This window comes from Cebus imitator, unplaced genomic scaffold (assembly GCF_001604975.1).
Source record: "Cebus imitator isolate Cc_AM_T3 unplaced genomic scaffold, Cebus_imitator-1.0 Scaffold97, whole genome shotgun sequence".
Lineage (NCBI taxonomy): Eukaryota > Metazoa > Chordata > Mammalia > Primates > Cebidae > Cebus > Cebus imitator.
The window spans coordinates 6,019-14,760 of NW_016107412.1; the positions used below are offsets into that span (position 1 = coordinate 6,019).

General features: G+C 44.1%; 1 long non-coding RNA gene across 1 annotated transcript in view; it reads right to left on the reverse strand.

Annotated features, from left to right (window-relative positions):
• The window catches only part of LOC108309800, a 9,987-nt gene extending 3,909 nt beyond the window's left edge, over positions 1-6,078 (reverse strand). Inside the window, exon 1 of the long non-coding RNA XR_005201517.1 lies at positions 5,988-6,078. This is a non-coding gene — a long non-coding RNA (uncharacterized LOC108309800). The remainder of the gene's footprint in view (positions 1-5,987) is intronic.
• Positions 6,079-8,742: the final 2,664 nt, after the last annotated feature.

Sequence of the window (8,742 nt, forward strand, 5' to 3'; positions counted from 1 at the left end):
AAAAAAAAAAAAAATTGAGGCTGGTGCAGTGGCACACACCTGTAGTCCCAGCTACTCAAGAGGCTGAGGCACAAGAATCACTTGAATCCAGGAGGCAAAGGTTGCAGTGAGCTGAGATTGTGCCACTGTACTCCAGCCCCTGCAAAAAAACATTGAGACTTTCAAGCATAGCCTTCCAATCCTATCTGTAGTTTTATGTGCTATAGAAAACCACACAGTGCCAAAAAAATAGACATTTGAATGGAGAAACCCCACTTCACTTTGTCCCTTTTGTTGCATCTATGGAAGGGACTCAACCCACCAACATCTCCTTTCAAGTCATTACTATACAGGGGTGAGATGAAAGTTACTAGTGCAATGGATGTTAGGGATCAGGAGTCATTTCACAGTCTCTGGAAACCAAGCCAACATAGCTCCTCCTCTCCAGCCCAATTGGATTTTTCCAAATTAAGCGTATTTATGGCAGGATGGCATTGAGCAAGGCTCCCAACTGAGAGACACCATAGATTTTGTTTCAGTAATCAATGGGAAACAAATATGTACTGTCTTGGGGTCACCTTAAATCTTTTGTGGATCCTGCAGGAATAAAGGCTTAAGTGACAAAACAGTTTGAAGAAAAAGGCACAATTCTACTTTCCTTTTGCTTTGCAAAGATGAAAAGGGAGGATGGCACTTTTCTGTGGGAGCTGCGGGAAAGAGCAGAAGAGCCCACTGTGCCTGATGTTGCAAGTCCACAGTGGGGACTCTAACTTGCTGGTCCTCCCAGCATGAGTCAGGGATCTAGACAGATTCACAAAGGCAGGCCCCCGCATGGGCCAGGCTCACAGCTCCCGTTCGCCCTTCTCTTTCATGCCTGGCCCAGGCTCCGTATACAGCAAGTATTCAATTGATGGTTGTTGAAAGAAATGAAAAGGGGCCACTGAAAATCCCAGGGAGCCTCAGCCTGCTCTCTGGCAGCCCTGTTACGTAACTAGTTAGCGTTTGTTTCTAACAGGAATTTACTGACATTAAATATGATTTGTTCTTTTTTTTTTGCACACACATAAAGCCATTTTCTCAGAAACCTCACCAACCTAGGGGTTCTTTGGGGAACTCTGAAATAAGCAGAGAAATCAGATAATGGGATTTCTGCTTTACAATAAAGATCTGCATAGTTCCAGAAGTCACAGACTTGAAAGCGTAACTGGCAAACGTATCCAAAATAATAGGATAATATCATTTCTCGAGGTTGAATGTAAGAAGAGGGATAATTGAAGGCAAAAGGGGCTAAAACTCATAGGCCACAAAGAAACACAGAAAGTAACACAGAAACCACTCGAATATTAAATCTAGAAAGAAATAAAAATGGCCAGGTGCAGTGGCTCACACCTGTAATCCCAGCACTTTGGGAGGCCGAGGTGGGCGGACTGCTTGAGCTCAGGAGTTCGAGACCAACCTGGGCAACATGGTGAAACGCTGTCTCTACCCAAATACAAAAAATTAACCAGGCATGGCAGCATGCACCTGTAGTCCCAGCTACTCAGGAGGCTGAGGCAGAAGAACTGCTTGAACCCGGGAGGTGGAGGTTGCAGTGAGCTGAGATCACGCCGGGTAGCAGAGTGAGATTCCATCTCAAAAAGAAAGAAAGAAAGAAAAGTAAATAAAACAAAATAACTTAGCTATCTAATGTCAAAGCTGCTCAGAATTTCTTGCCTGTCCAGCAGAAAAAGCTGTCAGGGGCTTTGCCCTCCCCTGCAGGCCCAACACAACATCAGAGGGCCCTAAATTCCCAGGACGCAACCTGCTGGTGACAGATCTGTGCCGAATGCAACTGACCAAGAGGAGAAAAGGGTGAGAAAGCTTCTCTTTCTGGGTATCTTAAAAAAAAAATAAAGTGACAGAGCTGCAGGGTAGTTAGTCAAACCACAGCTGCAGATACCCCGACAAGTGTTGAGCTTTCCGTGACATTCTTCCTTTTACAGGTGCTGAGCAACTACTCACAAACTTAACTGCCGCTCATTGTGCTGGTGCTGGCTGCAGCTTTTTTCTGCAGTATCTGTTTCGCATATCCCTCTGCAGAGGGCCCAATGGGAATGATGATGCAGAAATCATATCTCTCTGAAGTTGTTTTATATGCAGGAAATTAGAGAAGGAAGGGAATGTGGAGAAAAGTGAAACACTTTGGAAAGCCACCCCAAAGCGCAGATTAAAAAACAAAACAAAACACCTCATCTCACCATGAATGATCTCCTACCTACAGCTTAGTGATGTACTGAGGGCAGCAATCTCCTCGTGTCCTTTCTCCATTGTGAGCATCTAATGCTGGTACCTGGTCTTGCAGCTGCCTCTTGGATGTCAGTGCAAGAGAGATTTCTCATTCTCTCTGCAGAAATGTAAAAAACCTGACAGTTCAGTCCTAAAGGGGCTCAGACTGGTAGATATCAAGGGAAAGACTGGTGCTTTTCCTGGCACTGCTGAGCTGCTATCATACACTGTATCCCTATCCCATGGAGGCCAAAGGGCTGAGACCTTGCTCTCTGATAAATCTGATCGGGTACATGAACTACATTTGAAAGCAGGCAGCAAATTTAGAGAAGAAAAAGCTTAGGGTTTGGATTCCATCTTTGAAAGTGTCAGGGCACATTATTTAAAAGTAGTAATTACAGGGAATTTCTGATTCAGAAACTGCTATGGCCAGTATAATGAGTCACTTTTGCTAAGGAAACAGTATTCTGGGCTGGGATCCCCTCAATTTCAGCATTTACAGGCCAAGGAATGGCTCAAGGGGATGCGCACGGTCAAAATTAAAAGAGGGGCATATCTGGAATAACTGGTTTTGCCCTTGAGGAGCCGATGCAGCTGTTCCCCTCTTAATATTTCTCACACCCACATTTGAAAGATTATGACTTTGATGTCACATCCCAGAACGAGTTCTGGTTAACTTCACTTTTTAGAATTAAAGAAAGGGAACTGAGGCTGGGTGCTGCGGCTCATGCCTGTAATCCCAGCACTTTGGGAGGTCGAGGTGGGCAGATCACCTGAGGTCAGCAGTTCGAGACCAGCCTAGCCAACATGGTGAAATCCTGTCTCTACCAAAAATACAAGAAAAAAATTAGTCAGGCGTGGTGGTGGGCGCCTGTAACCCCAGCTACTTGGGAGGCTGAGGCAGGAGAATCACTTGAACCCGGGAGGCAGAGGTTACAGTGAGCTGAGATTGCAGCATGCACTCTAGCCTAGGTGACAGAGTGAGACTCCGTCTCAAAAAAAAAAAAAAAAAAAAAAAATGGGGGGGACTAAGCAATAAAGTCTAAAATACAGTAGTTTTCTCTTATGTTTTCTAGATGTATAAAGAAGCCCTTGGTGAGACATTTGGAAACACTGGCCAGGGACAAAGATGTAATGTGATCTAAGAGAGGGAAAATGAAGTCCTAGGTCCTAAGGAAAAAAAAGGGAAGAACAAAAAATATTCCCATCTAAAGACTTCGGGTTTTAGCTGCTGAAGTTAGGGTTAGGTTTAAAGGGAAAAACGTTCTCAATATTTTTCTTTTTTTTGTTTGTTTTTTTTTAACATGAGCAAGGATTTCAGGAATCAAATCTCAATATTTTTCAAATTTTTGCCTTCACATATCTAAATATAATTTTAGGAACAAGAAATATGGATTTTTTGTGTTTTAAGCTAATAAAATGAATTTATTTTAAAAACATAAAACCAGCTCCTTTGAGAATGAAAAAGAGAAACATAAGAAAATGAGTACTGAATATAGTATTTCAATTTTTCTCCAATGTCTTAAAATTGGTGACAACCTTTAAAAGGAAAGTATGCTGAACTGAGTCTACTTCATCTCTAGACTTCAATTTCCCTCTTTAAAATGGGGAGATCAGGCCGGGTATTGTGGTTCACACCTGTGAACCCCGGCACTTTGGGAGGCCAAGGCAGGTGGATTGCTTGAGCCCAGGAGTTTGAGACTGGCCCAGGTAACATGGGGAAACCTGTCTCTACGAAATTAGCATGGTGGTACGCACCTGTAGTTCCAGGCACTCAGGAGGCTGAGGTGGGAGGACTGCTTGGGCCCGGGAGGAGGAAGTTTGCAGTGAGCCAGGATCGTACCACTGCACTCCAGCCTGGGTAACACAGTGAGACTGTGTCTCAGAAAAAGAAAAAAAGAGGGAGCGGGGACTGCTGTACCTGCTGCTCTATGTATCTCACATATTTCTTCTGACAAGGGCTAATGTGAGAATGAAAGCTTGTTGACAAGAAAAAACATAAACATCATAAATATCACAAGACTTCATTCATACAAAGCTCTAAGAGGCAAACCTAAGCTACGGTGATAGAAGTCAGGTCAGTGGATGCTTCTGGGTAGGAAGGACTGAAAACAGGCATGAAGGACCTCTGAAGTAATGAAATGATCTTGCAGGTACTGGCCACCTGTACACTTAAGAGTCAAGCATTTCACTTGGTGTAAATTAAACAAATATTTTTTAAAATGTGCTGGGCACAGTGGCTCATCCCTGTAATCCCAGCCCTTTGGGAGGAGGCCAAGGCGGGTGGATCACCTGTGGCCAGGAGTTCGAGACCAGCCTGGCCAACATGGTGAAACCCTGTCTCTACCAAAAATACAAAAATTAGCTGGACATGGTGGTGGGCGCATGGGAGGCTGAGGCACAAGAATCGCTTGAATCCAGGAGGCAAAGGTTGCAGTGAGCCAAGGTCGCACCACTGCACTCCAGCCCAGGCGACAGAGCAAGACTCGGTCTCCAAAAAAAAAATTATTTTTAAAAAACAACAAAATAGGCCAGGTGAGGTGGCTCATGCCTGTCATCCCAGCACTTTGGGAGGCCAAGAACCTGAAGACATATGAGAAACATACACACAAAAATTTGCATCACATTGCAGACAAGGCCTATTTTCCTACATAAAAAGTGACTACAAATAGGAGAATGGCAGAGGATGTGAACAGTTCACAGGAAGTGAATTAATATAATGGTTCAAGCTTATTTATAAGAATAAGTTACAAGGGAACTTAGAAACTGAAACTGCAGTGAGACAGCACCTGCCAGCTGCTGAATTGATAAAGATCCAAGAGTCTAATAACACCCCATGTTGATGCTGATGCGGGTAAATGGGCACTCTCATTTGAGGCTAGTGACAGTCTGAAATGCTATAATCTCTGAGGCAAATTGGTAACAGCCATTAAAATTGCAAAGGTCCTTACCCTTTGACCCGGTAATTTTGCTTCTAGGACTTTACACGTGGAAAACTACGTAGGTCCAAAATTATTCATGCAGCATCCTTTCTAATAGCAAAATATTATAAATACCGATCCACAGGACTGGTTTAAAAGATGACGACACAGCAGAGCTGAGCACATCTGTGGCTCCAGCTACATAGGAGGCTGAATGGCGAGGATCGTTTGAACCCAGGATTTGAGGCCAGCCTTGGCAACGCTGTAAGACCCCAACTCTAAATACGTTAAACGATAACACAGCATATGGACATATGGAATACTATGTATACATGCAGAAGAATGAGGCGGTTCTACATATGCTTTTATGCAACCCTCTCCAAGATATTAAATGAAAAAAACAAGATGCAAAGTACATGTAGTATGCTACTATTTCTAATTAAACATATGAATATTAATAAAACATAAATATCTGTGCATTTACAAATACATAGGCTATCCTGGAAAGGATAAACAAGAAAAGTCAATAGCAGTTTCCTCTAGAAAGGAAGCTGGGTAGCTGAGGAATAGGGTGAGGGCCTGATTTTCCATCATTTACCTTTTTTATAACTTGGGTATTTTGTCCCCTGTACATGTACCTCTTAGAAACACAATACAGTTTAGAAAAAATGGTATATCTATCCAAAATACATTTCCCACCCTGTGCTCCTTCTTCAGTCTAGGCTTAAACATTGCAGAGGAGCCTCTTCTGGACTTGAAGGGGCAGAGGCCTCCTGACACTAGACCTGGTTGTACGGCAAGGCCAGGAATGGTGGCTCACACCTGTAATCCCAGCATTTGGGGAGGCAGAGGCAGGAGGATCACTTGAGGCCAGGAAATCGAGACTAGCTTGAGTAACATGGCGAGAGTCTATTTTTACTGGGAGAAAAAAAAAAACAAAAAACTTAGCTGGGCATGGCAGCACATGCCTGTAGTCCCAGCTACTCAGAAGCTGAGGCAAGAGGATAGCTTGAGCCCAGGAGGTCAAGGCTGCAGTGAGCTATGACTGCACCACTGCACTCCAGCCTGGGCAATAGAGCAAGGCTCTGCCTCTTAAAAAAAAAAAAAAAAAAAAAAAAAAAGTATCTCAGATTTCCCCACAGAGCTCCTCCTCTAATTTGGGATCTGTACTGTTGAGTGCTGTCCCCAGTGACTGCCACCACGCCTGGCACATTCTAGGAGCTCACCAAATGTTTGCTGGCAAAATGAATGAAAAGACAGGTTCCCAGAGAAGCTAAAAAACCAAGGACCCAAAACAGATCAACATGAGAGAGCTCTGTGACAAGTGCCAGACAGTGATGACTGGGCAGACTAGACTGGGAACATAAGGCTTTGCAGTTAACAGGGCAAGGCTGATCCAATGGCAAGATGGCTGCCAGGAAATCTGGCCCTACTACCAACAGCTGTGTGATCCTGGGCATCTCCCTGCATCTCCGGGCCTGCCTTTCTCCAATTCTCAAACAAAAGAATACAATTAATCAATGGCTCTTCAAGTCCCTCTCCACTCTTAGACCATTTTAAACAGATAAAAGTGAAACTGTTCTGGTGCAAGGAGGGGTGGGAGGCCTAGAGCTTGGCTCATTTCACTATGCCCAACTCTCCTGTCCTCATCAGGGCCCTTCAGACATCCCGTGGTTCTATGGAGCAAAGCTTGAAAACCAGTCTACTGAATGACAAGTCCCACGCACATCTCACATTCTATGATTCTCTGCTGGATGAGGAACCCATTTCCCCACCAATGAGTGTTCTTCCCAGGGTCAAACACCAGGAAGTAGAGTATGATCATTTTAAGAGCATGACATAAGATGTTTCCAAGGGGAAAAAAGAGAACAAATTCAGAATACAGCTAAGGCCAGCAAATCCCATTTGGTTTTCAGTAGGAAAGAAAACAGTAAGAAGCCAAACAATAAAATTTTAATTTTTCCAAATGGCCAGCCAATGTCAGGGGAAGGCCTTTTCTAGTCTCATGTCAGAGCAGCCCATGCTCTTCAAACAGATGAGAAGCGTGAAGTTGGTGGTGCCAATTGCACACTCTTGGCACTCAGTGAATTAATGAAGAAGACCATCAGTGTGGTGAGATGAGCCAGACAAAAAGCTTTAGGAAAGGAAAAGGGGAAAGAGACATTTCACAAGGTCAGCTCCAGCTCCATGTCCTATCTCTAACTCAAGGATACACAGGTAGGGAAAACTGATCTCTGAAGGTCTATATTGGTGGCTTCCAACTTTGGTGCTGGAACTGTCACTGTTCAACACTTCCCTGATGGATGAATAGCTGTTCAGAAACCTGCTCCATGTCACATGTTAGCTTAGGGACAGTCAAGAGGAAGTTAGGGAAGACTGAATAAAAGGGGCTGGGGTGATGCCACTGTTTCTTATTCATTTGGAGCAGAAAGGTCACTTTATTCATTCCATGTGTTTTGTTGCTTTGGTTCTGTTTCAAGGGCAGAGGTTAATTCATTTGACAAATATTCCCCACTCTGTGCCATGCCCTGGACTGTGTATGCTCCCACAAAGCTTAGAGTTCACTAGAGATGATGATGCTACTCACTACTCATCATTTGTCTGACAATTTCCTTTTAAAAAGGAAAAGGGATCGGGCACGGTGGCTCTCGCCTATAATCCCAGCACTTTGGGAGGCTGAGGCAGGAGGATCACTTGAGGTCAGGACTTTAAGACCAGCCTGGCCAACATGATGAAACCGTGTCTCTATTGAAAATGCAAAAATTAGCTTGGCAGGGTGGCAGGTGGAAGAATAGCTTGAACCTGGGAGGCGGGGGGTTGCAGTGAGTCATGATTGCGCCACTGCACTCCAGCCTGGGCGACAGAGTAAGACCCTGTCTCAAAAAAAAGGAAAAGGGTACTTACAGGTAAATACTTAAGTTCACTTTACAGACAGGGAAACAGGTAAGGCCAGGTGGAAGACTAAAAGGTGATTCAGCAGTTGAGAAACCAGATTTCAGACTTTCTCTCTGAGACAATGTGGTTACTGAACTCAGACGGATAGGCTCTTTCAAGTCAGTTCAATAACTATGAGAAAATAATCGGTGTTCTTTAGGCTCAGCATGAAATTTGGAACAAAGGTGGCAGTGGCAGTAGTAATGGCAAATGGATGTGCACCACGTGACAGACACCATGTAAAGTTAGTCCTTGTGATTCATGAAGAAGTTTACAGGTGAGGAAATTGAAGCCCAGGGAGGTCAAGGAATTTGTTTGGAGTTACACAGCTAAAAAATGGTGCCAACATGCTCCACTGTTGCCCCCTAATAAGGTCACACATGTCCCACTCTGTCCAGCAAAGCAACTAATTGCTCCTCTCTGAATAAAGCCCTGGAAGAAACATACCTGCTCTAGGCTAAAGGATACACCTCCCTGCAGAGTCCTCAGATGTTGAATTACAGGTTATTTTAGGGCCAGCCCATCCAGTTTGGACAACAGGGAACATCAAGTTTGGTGATGTGCCTAGTAAAAGCCTGTCTGGATGAGCTTGCCAAGTTATGGGCCTCCTGGGATTTCGATGAAAACTGATTAGTCAAAATTA